This window comes from Vulpes lagopus, chromosome 13 (genome assembly GCF_018345385.1).
Source record: "Vulpes lagopus strain Blue_001 chromosome 13, ASM1834538v1, whole genome shotgun sequence".
NCBI classification, from domain to species: Eukaryota; Metazoa; Chordata; class Mammalia; order Carnivora; family Canidae; genus Vulpes; species Vulpes lagopus.
In genome coordinates, this window is record NC_054836.1 from 3983732 (window position 1) to 4003290 (window position 19559).

General features: G+C 36.3%; 1 protein-coding gene across 2 annotated transcripts in view; it reads right to left on the reverse strand.

Moving 5' to 3' along the window:
• The window catches only part of TNPO3 (transportin 3), an 83168-nt gene that overhangs the window by 56463 nt on the left and 7146 nt on the right, over positions 1-19559 (reverse strand). The window contains exon 2 of one of the 2 annotated variants that reach the window (XM_041727757.1): positions 14933-15093. The exons of the other annotated variant lie outside the window; for it this stretch is intronic. The gene's annotated coding sequence lies outside the window, so the exon portion shown is untranslated. The remainder of the gene's footprint in view (positions 1-14932; positions 15094-19559) is intronic. 2 annotated transcript variants of the gene reach the window in all.

Sequence of the window (19559 nt, forward strand, 5' to 3'; positions counted from 1 at the left end):
AAAACATATTTTGCTCAAACTGATATTTTATAATCTAGTCTTTCTTTTGTAAGTAAGCTCTATACTCAACATGGGGCTCAAACTCACGACCCTGAGATCACAAGATGCATGCTCTACTGACTAAGCTAGCTAGGTACCTCTCAAACTGTTATTTAAAAAAAAATAATAGCAAAAAGATTCTATGAAACCTTGAATCTCCATAAATGACCCCATAAAAACAGCAGTTAAAAAGCAAAACTAAAGAACTATGGAATTTACAACAAAACCAGGTATTATCTAGTTACATCTAAGAACCTGAAAACTTAAGTGGTTGAGGACAAACCAGTGAGTGACATAAGACCTGTGTAGTTTCAGCTTCAGTAAAAAGCATAAGCAGAGGAAAACAACAGGGTCTCCAATGGATGTAAGAGCAAAGGAACACCAAAAAAGCCAAAAGGTATTCAATGGAAAGAAGAGAAAGATAATTTGAGGACTGAAAATAGAAGACGTTTTGTGCATTCTAAAAGCAGGTGAGAGAGAAGAGGTGAGTGGAAGAAGCCTACATAGAATCTAAGGAGATGGTACAATCTAGTTTCTATAAACTCTTGAAATGGAAAGACAGGACTCTAAGCAGGACAGAATGCTGTGAACAGAAGCAAAATTATACAGTATAAGTAACACAGAGACAAAGGAAGAAGAGAAAGTAATAAAGCTAGGAAATCTTAGAAATCAAACCACATTTGTAAATACTATCAGAATAGGAAGTTCTTTGAAGATGAAAATATTACCTTTAACATGCCTCCTGAAGCTCATAAAGATTAATTTCTCTCTCTCTCATATACACACACACACAAATGAGGTCAAATGCTATCTATAGCTATAGGGGGGCAAAGAAAATAATGAATAGACTAACCTCTCTACAAGGAAAGCAGACCAGAGGAACATTTTAAAAACTAGTCTATCAGAAAAATACAAAGATATTGGACATATACCTAATAAATTGCACGTGATAACATTAAAAAATTGCTAAATTCTAACAAGAACAACTGTAATAATAAAAAGAAAACACTAGTCTAAAGTCCAAAGGATACAGAAGCCAACCTGAAACACCTCAATGGCCAAAGATAAAAAACCTAGTGTAAGAAAATGAATGATGACAGTATTGGATTATAACTCAAAGAATAGGGCGCATAGGTGGCTCAGAAGTTGAGCATCTGCCTCTGGCTCAGGGCATGATCCCGGGGTCCTGGGATCTCCCTCTGCCTATGTCTCTGCCTCTCTCACTGTGTCTCTCATAAATAAATAAATACAATCTTTAAAAAAAAAAAAAACACTCAAAAATAAAGCAAATACCCATAAGTCCATACTGATGTGAATAATCAAGTAAATAAATAACTGCGGACAGGTTATTTGCAAGATATAAGATATTATTTTTACAGAAAACTGCTTAGTTAATAAAGGTAAGAAGGAATGAGAAAAACAGATAATCACTATTTCAATACCACAGTAATAATTGCTACAGGCAATATTCATGGATAGGGAATAAAATCAGCAGGTGAACTTTAAAAAGAAACAGGATCTATCATCTATCAAAGTATCTCTCTAAAATATTTGTCTTAATACTTATACAATTTCTTGGACAATTACTATATAAGAATTCAGATTTCTATACTGGAGAGACAATGTAAAGAGACCTAAGACTACATGTAAAGCAAGAGAAGCACAGCTAAGTCTAGTCTTCCAGCCATTTCTATCAGTGTCAGGTATGTAAATGAAGCCATCTTTGAACCTCTAGACCAGCCAGCCCATCCACCAAATTTCATGAAACAGAATTATCATCCACAGAGCCCTGCTAGAATTTGTGACCCACAAAATTATGAGATACAATGAAAGATTTTTATTTTTGTTTTTTAAGTTTTTTAAAGTAGGCTCCACGCCCAATGTGGGACTTGAACTCACAACCTTGAGATCAAGTGTCGTATGTTCCACTGACTAAGCTAGCCAGGTGCCCCAAAACAATTTTTAAGTTACCAAGGTTTTTTTTTTTTTTTTTGGAAGATTTTATTTATTTATTCATGAGAGACACACATAGCGAGGCAGAGACATAGGCAGAGGGAGAAGCAGGCTCTTCTGCTTCTGGAAAGCCTGATGTGGGACTTGATCCCAGGACCCCGGGATCACGACCTGAGCCAAAGGCAGATGCTCAACCACTGAGCAGCCAGGCACCCCTTAAGTCACTAAGTTTTAAGGTAATTTGTTTCACAGTAGATCATGAGAACAATCAACCAAATATTATGTGCATTCTGACAAAAGAACAGGATATCACAATTACCAGAGGATCAAACTTGTGTCTCATCAAACCTCTAGATGCAGCTGGCAATTTGCAGGAAATAGAGGAGACTAGAACTACATCATAACTATGCAATAGGCAAAATCCATGGTGTAGGGAAACTCAGTAAGTCAAATGAAATGGCCCAGATTCCTCTGGGCCAGTTAAATATTCTATAGAGGGCCAGTTAAATATTCTATAGAGACAGAATCTATTGATTAAAAGACATTCTAAAGACATATTTTTACAAACTAAAGACTAAAAACTATAGTTTTTTTTTACAAGAATAAAAACTATTTAAAAAACCACAAAGAAAGGATTACTATGAAAGGACAGTGGTTACTCTTAGGGAGAGGGAAGCAGTTATGTCAAATAGAGCCAAGGAAGACTTCTGGAATGGCCATAAAGGTTCTACTTCTTGTTTTGGGTGATAGCTGTAAGGGCACTCACATACAGTAATTTACCAAGTTATATATTTGTTCAACCCTATTTTCTGAATATGTGTTTAAAAAACAAAATAGAACACCCCCACACACACAAAAAAACCCACCAAACCCAAAAAAACCTCCAATATTCCCTGTTAAAACGGAACTAGTATGATGTCTTCCTCCCAAGTGAAATCTGTCAACCTACCAGGTCAGGACTCAGGAAAAAGTTCATTGATTGTACCATGCCACATTGTGCTTTAATCTGAATGGCAGAAACCAGTAAAAATTCCAAATGTATCATTCTGAGTTAATTATATTTCTAACTTAAATGTTTCTCTGTCTTTAAAAGTAGAGATCTCAAAAATAAGGGCAGAACCAAAAATCAAAACAAAAAACTCATTGCCTCCTAGATTGTTAAACTTGAGGGTGCGAATGCAAAGATTTTTAAAAAGTAATCTCTATACCCAATGTGGGGCTCAAACTCATAGTCCCAAGCCAGCCAGGTACCCCAAAGGTAAAATATTCTTAAAACAAACAACGGGAGAAGAAGGGAAACTGAAAATATCTTAAGATTGAAAATGGGGAATCCCTGGGTGGCTCAGGGGTTTAGTGCTGCCTTTGGCCCAGGGCGCGATCCCGGAGTCCCGGGATCGAGTCCTGCATCGGGCTCCCGGCATGGAGCCTGCTTCTCCCTCCTCCTGTGTCTCTGCCTCTCTCTCTCTCTCTCTATCATAAATAAACAAATAAATAAATAAATCTTTTAAAAAAAGATAAATGAAAATGGAAATACACATACCAAAATTTATGAGATGCAGCAAAAAGAGCATTAAGAAGGAAATTCACAGCCACACACATTTATGTTTTAAAAAAGAAATATTTCAGCAATGAAAGAACAACAACCTAACTTTACCCCTTAAGGAACTAGAAAAAGAACGAACTAAATCCAAAGCTAGCACAAGGAAAAACAATGATAAAAATTGGAGCAAAGATAAATAATACAGAACAGAAAAAGACTTAGATTCTTTGAAAAAATGTTTTAAAAATTGCCAAAGCCTTAGCTATATTAACTAAGAAAAAAAGAAATGAGTTACTACCAATTTTACAGAAATTTTTTAAAAATTGTAAGAAATACTATGGAACAGCAGTATACCAACAAATTAGATATCTAGATGAAATGGACAAACTGGGATCCCTGGGTGGATCAGTGGTTTAGTGCCTCCCTTTGGCCCAGGGCATGCTCCTGGAGACCCAGGATTGAGTCCCACATCGGGCTCCCTGCGTGGAGCCTGCTTCTCCTTCTGCCTGTGTCTCCGTCTCTCTCTCATGAATAAATAAAATCTTTAAAAAAAAAAAAAAAGGAAAGAAATGGACAAACTGCCAAAAATATACAATGTGCCAATACTAAATCAAGAAGATATAGAAAATCTGAAGCAACTACATTGCTATAACTAGTAAAAAGATTGAATCAGCCATCAAAAATTTCCAGTAAAGAAAAGCCCAGGAGCAAATGGCTTTACCAGTGTATTCTATCAAACATTTAAAGATTAATTTTTCTCAAACTCTTTCAAAAAACTGGAGGAAGAGAGAATGCTTAATTTATTCTATGAAACCAGTACTACTCTGATACCAAAGCCAAAGATACTACAAGAAAACTACAGACCAATATCCCTTTAAAATACTGATTTAAAAACCCTCAAGAACATGCTAGCAAACCAAATTCAACAGTATATTAAGGATTATATACTATGACCAAGCGAGATTTATTCATGGAATGCAATGGTGGTTCAACATAAAAAAAAGTAATATACCACACATTAACAGAATGAAGGGGGAAAAAAAGACAAATTTCTCATTGATGCAGAAAAAGCATCTGACAAAATTTTACACACTTTCATGATAAAGACACTCAACAGGGGATCCCTGGGTGGCTCAGTGGTTTAGCGCCTGCCTTCAGCCCAGGGTGTGATCCTGGGGTCCTGGGATCAAGTCCCACGTCGGGCTCCTTGCATGGAGCCTGCTTCTCCCTCTGTCTGTGTCTCTGCCTCTCTTTCTCTCTCTGTCTCTCATGAATAAATAAATTTTAAAAGGGGGCACGGGGGCCTGGCTGGCTCAGTGGTTGAGTCTTTGGCTCAGGGCATGATCCCGGAGTCCCAGGATCAAGTCCCACATCGGGCTTCCTGCATGGAGCCTGCTTCTACCTTTGCCTATGTCTCTGCCTCTCTCTGTGTCTCTCATTTAGAAATAAATAAAATATTAAAAAAAAAAAAGACACTCAACAAACTAGGAAAAGAAGAAAACGATTTCAATATAAAAAAAGACCGTACATGAAAAACCCACAATGAACATCTTACTCAATGGTCACTGACAGCTTTTCAAAACTCTTAAGACCAGGAACAAGACAAGGATGCTCACTTTTGTCATTTAAATTCAACAAAGCATTGGAAGTTCTTACTGAAGTTCCAGCAAAAGTAAATGCAAAAAAAGAAACAAAAGGCATTCAAACTGAACAGAAAGATGTAAAACGATGACTACTCACATATGACATAATCTTACATGTAGAAAACCCTAAGGATTCCCCAAAAACCTGTTATCATAAATGAATTCAGCAAAGTTGCAAAACACAAAATCAACACTTCCAAATCAGTTTTTATACATTAACAATGAACAATTTGAAGAAGTTAAGAAAACAATTACATTTACATTAGCATCAAAAAAGAACAGAATACTCAGGAATAAAGTAAGGAAGCAAAATTGTACACTGAAAACTACAAAACACAGGGCACTTGGGTGGCTCAGTCGCTTAGGCGGCTGCCTTCAGCTCAGGTCATGATCCCAAGGTCTTAGGATGGAACCCTGCATCAGGCTCCCTCCTCAGTGGAGGAGGGAGCCTGCTTCTCTCTCCTCCTGCTTGTGCTCTCTCTTGGTATCTTGTCACGATTTCTGTCTCTCTCAAATAAATAAAATCTTAAAAAAAAAAACAAAACTATAAAACACTGCTGAAAGAAATTAAAGATGACATCAATAAAAGGGAAGACATCCTGTATTAAAGGATTGGAAAACTTACTATTGTCAGTACTATCCAAAGTGATCTACAAATTCAATGAAATCTCTATCAAAATCCCCATTATGTTTCGTGCAGAAATAAAAAATCCATCTAAAATCCATATGGAGGGGAGTGTCTGGGTGGCTGTCAGTGGGTGTCCAACTCCTGATTTCAGCTCAGGCTGTGGTCTTGAGGTCCTGAAATTGAGCTGTGTCAGGCTCCCCACTTCACAGGGAGTCTGCTTAAGATTCTCTCTCTCCAATGCCTGGGTGGCTCAGTGGTTGAGGATCTGCCTTTGGCTCAGGTTGTGGTCCCAGATACCTGGGATCCAGTCCTGCACTGGGCTCCCTGCAGGGAGCCTGCATCTCCCTCTGCCTGTGTGTGTCCCTGCCTTTCTCTGTGTCTCTCTCACAAATAAATAAAATCTTAAAAAAAAAAAAAAAAAGATTCTCTCTCTCTCCAAAAAATTAATAAATCTTAAAAAAAAGAAATCCATATCAAGGGGCACCTGGATGGCTTGGTCAGTTAAGGATCCGACTCTTGATCTCAGGTCAGGTCTTGATCTCAGGGTCATGAGTTCAAGCCCTGTGTTTCACTATTTAATATAAAATGAACATAAATGAATGTATTTTATAATAAGCATATTTTAAAATAAAATAAAAAGAAAAAAATCCATATGAAATCTCAAAGGACCCCCAAATAGCCAGAACAGTCTTCAAAAAGAACAAAGCTGGAGGTCTCACATTTCTCAATTTCAAAATTTATTACAAAACTGGAATAACCAAAACATTATGGTATTGGCATAGAGACAGGTACATAGACCAACAGAACAAAAAGAGAGCCTAGAAATAAACCCTCACAAATACAGTCAAATGATATTCAACAAAGATGCCAAAACTACACAATGGGGAAAGGAGATATTCATACACACACACAAAAATTATTCATACACACAAAAAAACTACATAATGGGACAATTAGATATTCATAGACAAAAAAAAAAGAAGGTGGACCCATATACAAGATTAACTCAAAATATATTAAGAACTAAATTTAAGACCTGAAAACTCCCAAAGATAACATGGTGGGGAGGACATCATGACACTTGAATTGATGGTGATTTCATGCATGTGACACAAACAGTAATAGGAAACAAAAGCAAAAATATACAAACGGGACTACACCAAACTTTGAAACTTTTATACAGCAGAAGAAATAATCAACAAAATAGAAAAGCAACCTGTGAAACGGGAGAGACTATTTGGAAAGCATATTTCTGAAAATGGGTTAATATCTGGAATATATAAAGAATTACTACAAGTCAAAACAAAAAACCAAATAACCCAACTTTTAAATGGGCAAAGGACTTGAAAAAAATATTTCTATAAAGATGATATAAAAATGGCTAACAGGCATATGTAAAGATGCTCAACATCACTAGTCATCAGGGAAATGTAAAATCAAAACCACAATCATGTATCACTTCACACCTGTCAAACGGCCACTATCAAAAGAAAAAAAAAAAAAAACAGAAAATAAGTGTTGGGAGAGAATGTGGAGATACTGGAATTCTTGTGCACTGTTATAAAAGCAAATGTAAAACGGTACAGCTGCTATGGTAAACAGTATAGAAGTTCCTCAAAAAAATTAAAAACAGAATTACTTTATGATCCAGCCCTCCACTTCTGGGTATATATCCAGAAGAACTGAAAACAGATTCTTAAAAAGGTATTTACATACCCATGTACACTGCAGTATTCACAATAGCCAAAAGCTGAAAACAACTCAAATGTTAACTGACAGATGAATGGATAAACAAAATGTGGTAATACATGGCAGTGGAATATTACTGTCCTAAAAAAATAATGAAGAACTATTACATGCTATAACATGGATGAACCTTGAAGACATTATGCTTTGTTTTGCCTTTTTTTTTTTTTTGAGAACATGTTATATGAAGTCAGTCACAAAAAGGCAAATACTACATTATTCCAATTATATGAGATAGCTAAAATAGTCAAACTCAGAACTGGGATGAGGGTAAGATGTTTTTCAGTAGGTATAGAATTTCAGTCATGGAGAATGAGAGGGGTCAGGGATCTATTACACAACAACATACGCATGGCTGACAATATTAATATTGTACTGTACCCTTGGAAACAGCTGAGAGGATGAATTCATGTTACGTGTTTTTTTGCCACAATAGAAAAAAAAAGGTATGGTACTGGCATAAAGACAGACACAAGACTAATAGAACAGAAAAGAATTCAGAAATAAATCCTTGCATATATGGTCAAATAATTTTCAACAAGGACAAACAGGACCCTTATTTTACATCATATACAAAAATTAACCCCAAAAGGATCACAAACTAAATTAAGATTTATAACTATAAAACTCTTTGAAGAAAACACAGGGGGAAAGATTCATAAATGAGATTTGGCAATGATTCTCAGATCAAAAGCACATGCAAAAAAGGTAAAAATACATAAACTGGACTACGTCAAAATTTAAAACTTCTATTTATCATGAAAAGACTTGGTAAGTATGAAAAGACCACCCACAGAACAGGAAAAGTATCTGCAAATGATAAATCTGATACGGAATTCATATCCATAATATATAAAGAACTCCTATAATTCAACAAAAAAGACTTCAAACAACCCAACTAAAAAATGGGCAAAGGCCTGAAGAGACATTTCTCCAAAAAGATATACAAATGGCCAAAAAGCACATGAAAAGATGCTCAACATCACTAATCATTAGCAAAATGTAAATCAAAACCGCAATGAGATAGCATTTCACTCTCATTATGATACCTAGTATCAAGAAAACAGAAAACAGTATTGGTGAAGATGTAGAAAAACTGGAAAACTGTGCATTACTGGTGAGAACTGAAAATAGTACAGTCACCATGGAAAACAGCATGGCAGGTCCTCAAAAAATTAAAAATAAAATTACCGCGTGACCCAGCAATTCTGCTTCTGAGTATGTTCCCAAACCAATGCAAAGGAGGGACTCAGATATTTATACACCAATGTTCATAGTAGCATATTTCAAAATAGGCCAAAGTTGAAAATAACTTAAATGCTAACTGACAGAGGAATGGATAAACTATTTAGCCTTAAGAAGGGAGTACCATTACATGCTATGACATGGATGAAACTTGAGGACATTATGCTAAGTGAAATAATTCTGATTGCCAGGTATTGAAAGGAAAAGATAATGGGGAGAGATATTGTTTGATGGGGAGTTGAAGAGGATGAACAGTTTTGGAGATGGACTGTGGTAAAGGTGGTAAATTAAAGTGAATGTATTTAATGCCACTAAATGTACACTTTAAAATAATTCAAATGGGGATCCCTGGGTGGCGCAGCGGTTTGGCGCCTGCCTTTGGCCCAGGGCGCGATCCTGGAGACCCGGGATCGAATCCCACGTCGGGCTCCCGGTGCATGGAGCCTGCTTCTCCCTCTGCCTGTGTCTCTGCCTCTCTCTCTCTCTCTGTGACTATCATGGATGAATGAAAATTTAAAAAAAAAAATAAATAAATAAATAAAAATAAAAATAAAAATAAAAAATAAAATAAAATAAAATAAAATAATTCAAATGGAGGCCTCTGAGTGGAGCAGTCAATTGAGCAACTGATTCTTAATTTCAGCTCTGGTCACAATCTCAGGTTTCTGGTATCAAGCCCCACGTGGGGCTCCGAGCTCAAAGTGGAGTCTGCTAAAGTTTCTCTCTCCCTCTGCCCCTCCCCGCATGCATGTGTACATGCATGCACTCTCTCTCAAATAAATAAATAAATCTTTAAAAATAGTTTTAAAATGGTAGATTTTATATGTTATATATATTTTACCACCAAAAGAAAAAAAGAAACACAGTTTAGAATCTGCTCAATTTCTTCGTAAAGGGATTTAGTCCTATTTTAAAGACCTGCCAGAAGCGAAAGAAATCATGTCAGGAAGAAAACATCATTTATTAACCCTTCAAATTTCATAAACAATATATCCAGTATCAAACAAAAGCAAGATTAAATAACATCAACAAAGGGAAAAGAAACTGACAATAGAAAATAGTGTACCTATGAGATGCCTGGGTGGCTCAGCAGTTTAACGTCTGCTTTCAGCTCAGGGTGTTGATCCCAGGATCCAGGATCAGTCCCACATCAGATTCCCTGCAAAAAGCCTGCTTCTCCCTCTGTCTATGTCTATGCCTCTCTCTCTCTCTGGGTTTCTCATGAATAAATAAATGTTTAAAAAAAAAAAGAAAATAGCGTACCTAGATAATGAAATGAGGACCTAACAACTATGATGTCTTAACTGAAGTGATAAAACTTAACATCACCAATAACAGAACAGATTTTATGCTACTCATGTGAATCACTGAAAACAACAAATTATCATCCAGGTAGTATTCCCCCAAAAATATTTTACCTGAATAAAATCATGAGAAAATGATGAGATAAAACCAAATAGTTGGGGTATATCAAAAATAGACAAAATGGGACTGTATTTGTTTTTCAATGTCACTACCCATAAAGGAAAAACAAAAATACCTTGAAGAACTAAAAAGACCAACTACAAGCAATGCATTTTGCTTAAATGAATCCTGGATTAAGAAAAATTTTAAAAATAAAAGCTACTGGGAAATGTGAATATAGGCTGTGTATTACATAATACCGTTACATGAAAGTTAAACTTCTAGAGAGTAACAATGGTTTTAGTTTAGAAAAATGTCCTTGTTCTTACAAGATATGTCCGTTTTTAGGCATACAGCATTATAAGGTCTTCAATTTACTTCCAAAAGGTTAAAAAATATATACTCAAAGAAAAACAGAAAGACAGAAGCAAATGGAACACTGCCAAATTGTGGAGAAGGGTATATCAATGTTCACTGTAAGGTTCTTTCAAGTTATGAACTTTTCAAAATAAACAGTTGGGGGAAAAAACTAAGTAAGCTGATTAATATATTCAGGGAATCAGAAGACAAATTGGAGAATGGTCATTAAGAAATGTAATCTATAAAAGAGTCAAGTGGAAATTCTAAAACTGAAAAACATAGTAACAGAAATTAAGAACCAAATGGAAGGGTTAAAATAGTAAATTAGACAATTGAAGAAAATACTACTGTACTAGAAACAGATCAAGAGAGGGGTGCTTGGAGGGGGCTCAGTTAGTTAAACGTCTGCCTTCAGTTCAGGTCCTGGCTTCGAGCCCCAAGTCTGGTTTCCTGCTCAGTGGGGAGCCTGCTAATCCCTCTCTCTGGCCCTGCCTTGTGCTCTCACTTGCTATCTGTCTCTCCCAAATAAATAAATAAAATCTTAAAAAGAAAAAAAATCAAGAGAAAAATAACAAGACCAAAACACAAAGTCAAAAAAGACAGAAGGTAAAGAATGGGAAGACTCTGAGTGACACATGGGACACAAGTGAAAAACTTTTACATATAACTGAAATCCTAGAAGGAAAAGAAAAAAATGGGGCAGAATCACTACAGATTTATGGCTGAGAAACTTCCAAAGTGGTACAGATACCAACCTACAGACTTAAGAAGCTCTATAAACCCTAAGGACAGAAAAAAAAAAAAAATACAGACTTAAGCACATCATAATAACACTGTTAAAAAGCCAGAGAGGACAGGTGCCTGGATGGCAGTGCCGGTTGGTTAAAAGTCCAACTCTTGGTTTTGGCTCAGGTCGAGATCTCTGGGGCACGAGATCAAGCCCTACATTGGGCTCCACACTCAGTGCAGAATCTGCTTAAGACACTCTGCCGTCTGCCCTGTGACTGTGCACACAAATGCAAAATCTCTCTCAAAAAAAAAAGAAAAAAAATCTTAAAAAAAAAAAAAAGGCCAAAGGGAAAAATCTAAAGGACAGTAAAAAGAGGAAAAAAGATATACCTTTAAAAGAACAACAAGACTGATAGCTAGCTTGTCAACATAAACAATGAGAACCAGTATCTTCAAAGTACTGAAAGAAAATAACTGCTAATGAGTTATTTTATACCCAGCAAAAAACCCTTCCAAAATGCAACAAAATTAAAACACTTTAAGACCATAAACAAAGGGATGCCTGGCTGACTCAGTTGGTAGATGATGTAATTCTTGATCCTGGAGTCACGAGTTGAAGCCACACGCTGGGCCTAGTGCTTACTTCCTTGTTTGCCTGCTTACTTACTAAATAGCTAACTAAAATAAATAAATGAAAAATTTAAAGACTAATAATAAAAGACAATTTATAACCAACAGACCCAAAAAGAAGAAAATACTAAAGGGTGTTCTTCATGGAATAAGAAAATAATTCTGGATGGAAACATGGAAATAGGAAGAAATGAAGAGTAATGGAAAGGTTAAGTATGTGATTAATCTTTATGGACACTGACTATATAAAGCAATATCATCTTGTAGAGTTTAAAACATCTGAATAAAAATATCTGAGAGGAGTTCTACATCTAAGATGTAGCAAGTCAGAAAGAATACTGCTTTTGAGTTAACAATAAACAAAAGCAAATAAACTACAAAATAACTTTTCTTAAAATGCATCAAAAGCTGAAGTCCCAGGGTAACCAAGTAGATTGAAATCTAAAGACAGACCTCTCCAAGGAGACAGAAGGCAAGCAATGGCTCCCCTGTGGTGTAACAAATGAGGAAAAGACATAGGGTACCAGATACCCAAGTAATAAAAATTCTAAAATTATGAACAAAATGATAAAGGCTGAATATGGACTAACATGAACATATAAAACCCTTGGGACTCACAGACAAAGGAAGTTCACAACCATCTACAGGCTCTTCTTCACAGACCTCCCCCAGATACTTAGGACAAAGACCGGAGACAAGGCAAAAGACCAGAGAAAACGACCTTTGGTACAATGATCCTGGACAGGAACAGCCTCAACAGCACAGAAGGCACAAAAAGCTGACTAGATCCTCTCCCTTACTGAACAAAAGCCTCAAGCTGTGTGGGGGTAGCAAATCCTGTCACCCTCACAACACAGGTTAAGACCTATTGCCCACTGGCAATACGAGGTCTCCTAACACTGAGGGAAGGGCAAAAAAAAAGTATCCTGCACAAGGCCTGTCAGATGGAATGCAAAGCAAGAATGCCATAGGTGAGGCCAGGATCACTGAAAAAAACCCCACCACTGAGATAGCAGCACTGGAATTAAGACTATAGTAGACTGGGCAACAGAGAACATTCCCATCCCCCACTCCCACACAAAAACCCATCATACTCAAACTCCTGAAACAGTGATTACAAGAAAATATTAAAGGCTTTCACACTGGCTCTGTAACAGCTCAACTATAGAACTTTGTACTAGGGATCCCTGGGTGGCGTAGCGGTTTAGCGCCTGCCTTTGGCCCAGGGCGCGATCCTGGAGATCCGGGATCGAATCCCATGTCGGGCTCCCGGTGCATGGAGCCTGCTTCTCCCTCTGCCTGTGTCTCTCTCTGCCTCTCTCTCTCTCTGTGTGACTATGATAAATAAATAAAAATTAAAAAAAAAAAAAAAAAAAGAACTTTGTACTATAATTACTTGGGCCTTTGTTCATCTTTTCTAACAGACTGCGAGCTCTTCCAAGATAAAGAACAGGGATCCCTGGGTGGCACAGCTGTTTAGCGCCTGCCTTTGGCCCAGGGCGTGATCCTGGAGACCCGGGATCGAATCCCACGTCGGGCTCCCGGTGCATGGAGCCTGCTTCTCCCTCTGCCTATGTCTCTGCCTCTCTCTCTCTCTCTCTCTCTGTGACTATCATAAAAAATAATAATAATAATTAAAGAAAGAACAACTGTAACTATCTCTACATCTCACAAAATCCTTCGCCAGAAGAGGTAGTTAAAGTATATATTAAATAAGAAGCAAAATGACAAGATACTATATCATCTCCTAAATTTCTAACACCTCTTTGCTTTCCCAAACATGAAAAGCCCATCCTTCTACTGCATAGCTAGATACCAGGTTGGGAATCAGCTCTAAGAACAGAATCCAAAATGTTTAGAGAGAAAGGGCAACAGAGAATAAGCAAATCAGTTCTTTACAGATAAAGAAAACAGAGGCCCTGAGAGGATAAGACATTTTTCATTCAGAATCTTCATTTGTAGAACTTCATATGCCTTGCACAGATGAAGCCTTCGTCTTGTTTTGTTTTAAATACATATTCTGTTTTAGCAATGAGAGGAAGCTCAATAATTTCCTAGCTAAAATCTGAAGATTCAGACTTTAAGAAAAATTTCAGTGAAGAGAATCTTAAAATCTCCCTAAAATGGGAGTCTTCTGGAATGAGCTTACTTTAAAATATTACCAGTACTTCCGAAATAGGAAAAAAGAGAACAGCACTTAACTTCAAGCAACTAAATCACATATAAAACTTGTATCTTTTAATGCTCATTATGTAGTTATCTGGATTTTTTTTTTAAGATTTTATTTATTTATTCATGAGAGTGAGAGAGAGAGGCAGAGACACAGGCAGAGGAAGCAGGCTCCATGCAGCGAGCCTGATTCGGGACTCGATCCCAGGACTTCAGGATCACGCCCCGAGCTGAAGGCAAGCACTTTAACTGCTGGTGTCCCAGTTTTTGTTTTTTAACTAAACTAAAATACAGATGGCAGCTGTATGAAATTCCAAGGACGCTTCTATGAGAAACTGGTCTTTGGAAAATTCCCAAATTGCTTATAGTGCAAATGTATCAGGTAGAAGCCAAAGTCAAAGAGAAGTCCTTTCATTTCAACCATCCTTTTTTACCTTGATGCTGCCTCATCCACTGGTCAAATGTGCCTCTCTTTTTAAATATTTGTCTTTTAGAGTAAGAATAAAATAGAAGAGTGATCTCTAGAGAAATTTGGCAAATCTGAGTATCATAACTACTAATAGACTGTCAATAAAAAATTACTTGGGATGATACTGCCAATACCATATATTAAGGGGTCATAATTTATCACTTCATTTTGAATTCTAGGAAGGTTTAAGAATTGTTGATATCTAAAACCAAGCAATCTTGTTTTGGTCACTGAACCATAAAGAAAATGCAACCAAATCCTGATATCCTAAACACTACAGTATATTGCTCATTTTACTTCCCCTCTGCTAAGCTGCAGAAGGAAGAAAAGGAAGGAAGGAAAAGGGATTCTTGACAAGGAGAGAATAAAGCACTTACACTTCATAGGACTTTCTAGCCACAGATGCCAGGTGCTACCCACTGAAATCCAGGCTTGGACTAAGCTCCACATTTCTGAAAGGACCATCTCAACCGAAGCCTGGGGCTCAGAGTCAGCAGGAGGAAGCTGCAGCTCCCACCAGCAGCACATTTCAAAGAGGCTGCAACAAGAGAACATTTTCCATTTAAGCATCTAATTCCAATCTTCCATTTCACAAAGCAGTAGCAGAACAGGCCTTTAATATCAGTCTTTTCAAAAGATATTTCCATGACTATGTGATGAATATGAAGCAGGCTATGGCCCAGCAATCCTTTCACTAACATACTCTGTCTTTCATTATACTTCACAGCAGATCCTAAAAATACTTGCCCTTTCCTTTTCTTTATGGTGCTCTGTTGCTCCAAGACTCACTTCTACACCAACAGTTCTAAAACTGTCGAATCAACCTAAATCACTGAGCAGGCGGACTGTCAACAATGCAAGCACACACCCAGATAGGAGCCTAAGGATTCATTGGCTGCCAAGAATTGGAAGCGGATTAGGGCTGCTAGTTAATCCTACAAAAACTCCTCAAATTAAGCAGAATTACTTAAAATACTTCACTGAGGACAGAAGAGCTCTGGCAAATAGAAAATGAGGTTCTGAAAATACAAATATTTTAGTGAAATTTGAAAAGTAACATAAAAGGTCAGGTTGCTGTTCTTTTTTAAGCATTTCAATGAGAATAATGTATTTATAAAAGACTTTTAAAGATTTACAGTATATTGGGAGAAAGAGACTAAGACAAAGCAGAGTGAAAAGAACTAAACAAAACAAAAAAAATCATCAGTCCACAAACGCAGTTTTATATATATATATACCCTATAACAAATGTGGTAAAGAGCTAGAAAACCAGAATTTCCCCAATCAAGAAAAAAATCATCCCCATCAGACAGGTTAAAAAAAAAAAAAAAAAAGTAAGTTGAATTTACCTGAAACCGAGAAAGTAACTTTTTAAGCTAGTCAACTATCTTAAGCCTTTGTATCTAATCTTTTGTGAGAATTTTACAAATATAGGACAATCTGCTAAGTCTGTCATGAGTTACTTTCTGAAGGTTTTCTTAGCAGGGAGAGAAAATGATTTGAAGGAATATTAAGGAAAACAAACTATGGGGTTTAAAAGATAACCATTACTACCTAAAAATGATGTTTTTCAATATAACTTGTGTTATAAAATGGCCTGAAATGCAGAAACCATGATGGTATGAACTTAGCTAATAACTTCACCACAGCAGTGATAAGTAAACAACTCCCACCTCCAATATAAATGAAAGAGTCATACAAAGCCCCTAACAGGCTCCCATACCCAGAAAATACCCTTGCGTGCATAAGTAACTTTTCTAGAAGCAAAAAGGCTCGTTCATAGACACAAATTCAGCCAACTTAAACATTTTCATAGCCATCTCCATAACTGAATAAATAATTAAAAGGGAGATGCTATTTCCTTTATTGGGAAGGAAGAGATTTCTAGCTAAAAATAATTCTTTAAAAGATCATAAACTATTAAAATTCCATGACAAATATCAAAATACTCAAGTCAACTTTCAGTAGACTGTAGCGTCTATATGTGCTGTTCCATCTTGAGGTGATGATGAAACGAATCAGTAAGACCAAACAACAGCACTCAAACCCTCCTCAGTTTCTGATGAGATTCCCCATGTTTCTGGGACAAGTATCTTCAAACAATCCTAAGTCATAACTCTGTCAAATGAAATTTGGCTCAAATTTGTCACATAATATGGTCATGCATAATATGGTATTGAGAAATCTTGCCAAAATATTTTCATGACAAGTAAAAACTCTTTATCCAAATTTAAAATCCTCTATAACCTATGTACGTACCTATGTACGTGAACATTAGCCTCAAGAATGGCCAAAAAAAAAAAGAATGGCCCTAAAAAAATATAAGTAAATCTGGATCCATAAAATCAACTTTGGTTGGGAATGACTGAAGCATGCATCCCTTGGTAATCACATTGCTTGCTGTGGGCCTTACTAATTATACTAGGCAGTCCTATTTTAAAAGCAGAAAATGCCAAACTTAAAATCATTTGAAGCCAAGCTGATATAAGTACTTCCTGAAAGCCAAAAACATAGAAAATGTATTTCCTTTAATCACTAGTCTCTATTCCTGCCCATCTGTGCCAAGTTTTATAACAACTCATATAAATCAGATTACCAAGGGATGCATGCTTCAGTCATGTTAACACTGTGCTGAAGAGTCAAATTTTTCAATATTATAGGAATATGAAATGTCTATGTAAAAGTACAAAATATTGTGTAAAAAAAAAAGGCACTGAAGTGTTAGAAAACTCTGAATCCTTATGTTAAAAAACATGTAATTTTCAGGTTTAATTCCAAGTATATTCTTGTGTTTGGGGGCTACTTAAAGAGTACTATACTATGGCTGAAAATGAAAATACAAAGAAACAATTAATACAGAGGAAAAACTGAAAAGAACTGTGCTATGGGCTTGAGAAAAATAAGTAATATAACCTCCATTAACAGAAAATTTCTGACCAAAAGAAAAAAAAAAACTCCTATGTTTCATACTATTGTCATTTTGGAAATTCTACGAGAAAGGAAATTAAGTCAGCATTTTTAAGGAGTTCTGAATGACAAACACTACAAAATTTTCCCCTTTAGCAGCACTATGAACTTCCAATAAACAGAAATTAAGCTTCTATGTGAGACTTCACCTGTATGGCAGTAAAACACTCTGGCAGTATTTCAGTATCAGGGTACAAGCTAGAAAAACACAGGAGAGGTAACCTGAGCAATATCGACTTCCTATGAATTAAATTTGTTTTTAAGTTCAACAGAGCTTAACATTCTATAAAATCTGGAAAACAGTATGGTGGTTCCTCAAAGAAACCCAGCAAAATTATCATAAGACTAGCAATTCCCTTTATGGATATATACTCAAAAGAATTGAAAGCAAGGCCTCCAAAAGGTATTTGTATACCCATGCTCATAACAGCATTACTTGCAATAGCCAAAAGGTAGAAGCAACCCAAGTGTTCATTGATTGACAGATGTGTGGATAAACAAAATATGGTACAGAGATTATTATTCAGCCTTAAAAGAGGATGAAATTCTGACACATAATATACTATGGATGAACCTAAGGACATTATGCTAAATGAATAAGCCAATCACAAAAGTTCAAATACTGTATGATTCCATTTATTTTTTATTTTTTTAAAGATTTTATTTATTCATGAAAGACAGAGAGAGAGAGAGAGAGAGAGAGAGAGAGGCAGAGACATAGGCAGAGGGAGAAGCAGGCTCTATGCAGGGAGCCTGACGTGGGACTCAATCCCAGGTCTCCAGGATCACGCCCTGAGCTGAAGGCTAAACCGCTGAGCCACCCGTGTTGCCCTGTATGATTCCATTTATAGGAGTACCTATAGTAGTGAAATTCATAGAAATAGAAAGCAGGTTGCCAGGATCTGGGGGGTAAGGAGGGGAAAATGGGGAGCTACCTGTGTTTAATAGGTAAGATTTTCAGTTTTACAAAATGAAAAGGTTTGGAAATAAGATGGTGGTGATGGATGCACAACAATATGAACATAGTTAATGCCACTGAATTGTATACCTAAAAATGGTTATTTTTGTTATGAATATTTTACCACAATAAAAAAAAATCCATGCAATGTTTTCCATTTCCCTTACAGACACCAGTGCAATCAACATGAACAAAATGATGAAATATCTGGAAAGCTCTGGAAGAAAACTGTGTTATAATTAGAAAATGCAGCACTGCCCTGATAATTTTATACCCTGAATCGCACCACCAACTCTGGTCCAAGGCCTGGGAAGACAAGAAATAAACTAATCCAAACATGGATGAATGCCACCAGCTAACAGACTACCATGCCAACATAAATACCATCACAAATTCTCATTCAGAGTCTTCAATACACCAAAGACATGAAATGTCTATATTTGCACTGTCAAGACTTGGAATATGGCAAATACAGAACTGATTTTAACTTTAATTTTAATTAATTTAAGTAGCCACAACAGCTATCTGGCTAACGCCTACCATATTAAATAACATGGCCAGATTGTTAAACTCTGCAATAAAGGTCTCTGGTTTTTATCATTCATGTGTTTCCAATTCCAGCAATGCAAGGCATACAGTATTCCTGTTAGTTGAATTAACTGATCCACAGAATTTGTAGATGAATATTTCTCTTTTCTGAAGGCTTTTCTTTCAAAAGCGTGTCATGTTTTACGAGTTACTTAACTGGAAAATGAAAGCATAAGCATAAAGAAAGCCCAGGTTTTCAGATAAGTCAATAACTGAAATTGCTAAAAGAAAAACCAAAGACCATAGGTTTTTTTGAACTAGGCTAAAGAATCAAAAAATTCCAAAGAGGAAAATTACTAAGAAAGAAATTTAAAGCTGAAATTTTATGACCCATGACTTTCCTGACAGGACATTTGGAAGAAAATTCCCAAGGACATATAATAAACCAAACATGACAATGTCAACTTAGTCCATCAGGGCATGATCTGATTTGATTGATGCTTTTTATGATTTCATCATTTCTTTTCAGTTTCCAGACTCAACTATAAAAC